Below are 3,304 nucleotides of genomic sequence, written 5' to 3'. Positions count from 1 at the left end.
CTCGCCCGAATGCTCATTCCTCTGTACTGACAATAACGACTCTAACGATCTAATAATCCCATCTGGCCTCTAGGATATACTCTCTCTCAAACTCCCAAAAACTCCTCAGGTATTGATAAAATACTCTATCATGCACTGCGTGGCCTGTCTCCTATATTATTTAATTCATACGCTATGATATTCAATCATGAATAAAACTTCTTCTATTTTCTACGGCCGTGTAAATAAGGAAACATGCGACCCATTCGCTAAAGTGGAAAACCTAAATATGACCCTAAACCTGCCGTCCCATTTGCCTTCTTAACTCAGTAAGCAAACTGTATAAAACCTTCATACAAAGTAAGCTGAAGTTATTCGTTTCTGAAAACCATGTTCTTCTGAACCATCAGTTCGGTTTCAGAAACAAGACGTCGACTGTGGATGCGTTGCACCATCTTTAGAACGACGTTTGTATTGGATTTGGCAATAAGCAATCACTGTTGCTATCAGCCTAGACATCGAAAAGGCATTGATACAGTTTGGTCTGAGAGCGTAGTCCACAAACTCCATGTTCGTGGAGCTTCAGTCAAACTCTGTAGTGTTATATACCAGTTTCTCACCAGTATTTCCTTCACGATCAGAACTGATTCATCTTTTTCTAGCGACTACCCCATCTCCGCCGATGATCCTCAGAGCGTAGTCCATTCTCCTTAATATTTACACCGTCGACCTGCCTATCCTCTACCATGCATTAAGTAAATCTGCTAAGCTGATGACTGTCTCACCTACATCAGGTCTTCTCTACTCCATAAAATCTCCATTGAGCTTAATAGGACCCTCTGCTTACTACGGTAGGTGGAAAATTAAGCTCAATTCCACAAAAATTACGTTAGGTCCTGTAAAACCTTGATGGTACCCCATTCAGAGTGTTGGCAAGCTTAAATGTCTTGGAGTTGTGTTCACTTACAAACACAACTTACTCTCCTATGTGAGATACGCCATCCAGAAAGCCACTTTCAGGCGCAAACAAAAATGCACTCCGTAGATATAATTAGCTTAATAGCAAAGTAAAAGTACTTTGCTATAAGCAACTTATCCGATCCTTGATTTCATACGCATTCCTCATCTGGTCCCGAATAACTTTCCACCATTCTTAGCTCCGCTATATTCACTCGTACAGATAAATACCTTCTTTCACTATCTAGGCGATATTTTACACCTAATCGGAACCCCCTGACATTCTGCAGGCAGATCTCCACCTAACAATACTGCTTGATGCTATGAGGCACAAACCTCCCCTGATTCCTTGCCCACTATCTTGAAGAATAGTTCGATCTTCTCCACATATTCCGCTCTACAATTGTGGCTTCCATGATCCAAATCTTATGGTAGAGTCTACTCTCAGCTAGGCATCCATTCAATTTCGCGTAAGCCCCACTCCATTCACAAATAAGTCCATTCGGTTTTCCTTTCTGTGCTTAATTACTGGAATGGGGTTGCATTCGCTGAACGTGGCTGCAATTTTTCACTACCATTCCTAAAGGGTGGTTGTAGTGGGTTAAAGTCTCACACACTATGGCTGTCGATGCTTTCCAAATATTGCAAAAAAAAAAATATTTGGGCTTCCACACTCTTTGGCTTGAGAAACTAAACTTTCACAGTGCGTTGGCTTCTTCAATAAGCAGTCATCCGTGGCAGTAAGTCTTGATATTAAAAAATTGTTTGGCACCGTCTGATTTGACGGGCTAGTCATAGTCTGTTCTATGAGTTCGATTTCTCCCCAACACTCTACAGTGTTGTCCTCTACAATAGTTGAAGTCCGAGTTGGCTTCGCTCTCTCCCGCAACTTCCCCATTGCCGTCGGGACTCCTCAAGATTCTCTCTCTTCTCAAACCTTAAGCAGATCTGTTTCGACAGCGACTGCCTTAACTTCTTGTGGTCTTCCCACACAAGTCGAATATCAAATAAGCTTAATGCCCACCTTAGATAGTATCTTGATGTTGTGCTGTCTCCGTCAGGACTTCATCCCCCCAGTTAAATATGCTATCTGGAACGCTTAACTACAGAAGAGAAATTTTTCTACATCTCAAATTTTCTATGAACAGCTTGAACAAGGATATGAACGCTGTCTCCATCATGACATCAAAATCGTCGTAGGAGACTTCAACGCAAAGGTGGGTAAAGAAGGCATCTTTGGTGTTACTGTCGGAAAATTCAACCATCATACAAAAAACTTCTGATAATTTGAGAAGGCTGATTGATTTTGTCACGACTAGAAATATGGTTGTTAGTAGTACCAGATTCCAGCATGTCAATCACACATAAGGCAACATCGCTGTCAGCTGATTAAAACACAAGATTTCAGTCACGTTGTGATACACGGAAGGCATGTTTTCACTTTCTTGGATGTAGGTGCTACCCACGGAGCCAACATTGACGTGGATCATTATCTTGTTCCAGCCAAGATACGCATAAGTATATGTGCGATGAAGAAGGTGTGTGAACAAATACAGCGAAAGCTAGACGTCGAAAAACTGCAATCACAACAGTCAGCAAATGACTTCGCTACTCGACTCTCCCAGTATCTGGAAAATTTTTCTACAGAAACCGATATATGCGCGCAATGGAACCACAACTCCAACTCTATGCGTGTCACTCCAGAAGAGTTGTTTGGTTATCACCGTAGACAAAGAAACAGCGTTACGACCAAGAGTGTCGTGACACTGCAGCAGAGAAAGACGCAGCATATCAAACCACCCTGCGGTCAATTGCGATGCGCGGTGCTAAATAACGATATCGGCAAAAGCGAAGGAAAAAGAAACGTCTTTTCAGGGGAAAAAAGAAGGAAGCAGAAAGACGTGAGTACGAAGAGCTTGAGAAGTTGGACGACAGGAATATGGCTCTACCAAAAAGAAAAGCCTGACAAATGATTATAAGTCCTGAGTTAATTCCTGCAAACATGAAAATGGTAATCTGGTGACAGATGTCGAAAGCACACTTAATATTTGGAAGGACCACTTCTCGAACCTACTTAATGGTGGTAGTAGTGATGTGACTGAAAGCGAAGATGATTCCAAATTTTCAATCATTGACGATGAAATAATCGTTCTCCTCCCGATCATAATAAAAATAAAATAACAATAACGCGGCTCAAAAACAACAAAGCTGCAGGCGCTGATGGTTTACCGACTGAATTGTTTGAAGTAAAATGCATACTACAGTTAATTCGCAAAATATAGTCGGATTGAGTGCATGTTCAACGATTGGAATTTAAGTGTGCTTTGCTCAATCCAAACTGTGCAACTATCGTGGGATCAGTCTTTTA

This window comes from Teleopsis dalmanni, chromosome 1, assembly GCF_002237135.1.
Source record: "Teleopsis dalmanni isolate 2A chromosome 1, ASM223713v2, whole genome shotgun sequence".
Taxonomy (NCBI): domain Eukaryota; kingdom Metazoa; phylum Arthropoda; class Insecta; order Diptera; family Diopsidae; genus Teleopsis; species Teleopsis dalmanni.
This window is presented reverse-complemented; position numbering follows the sequence as displayed.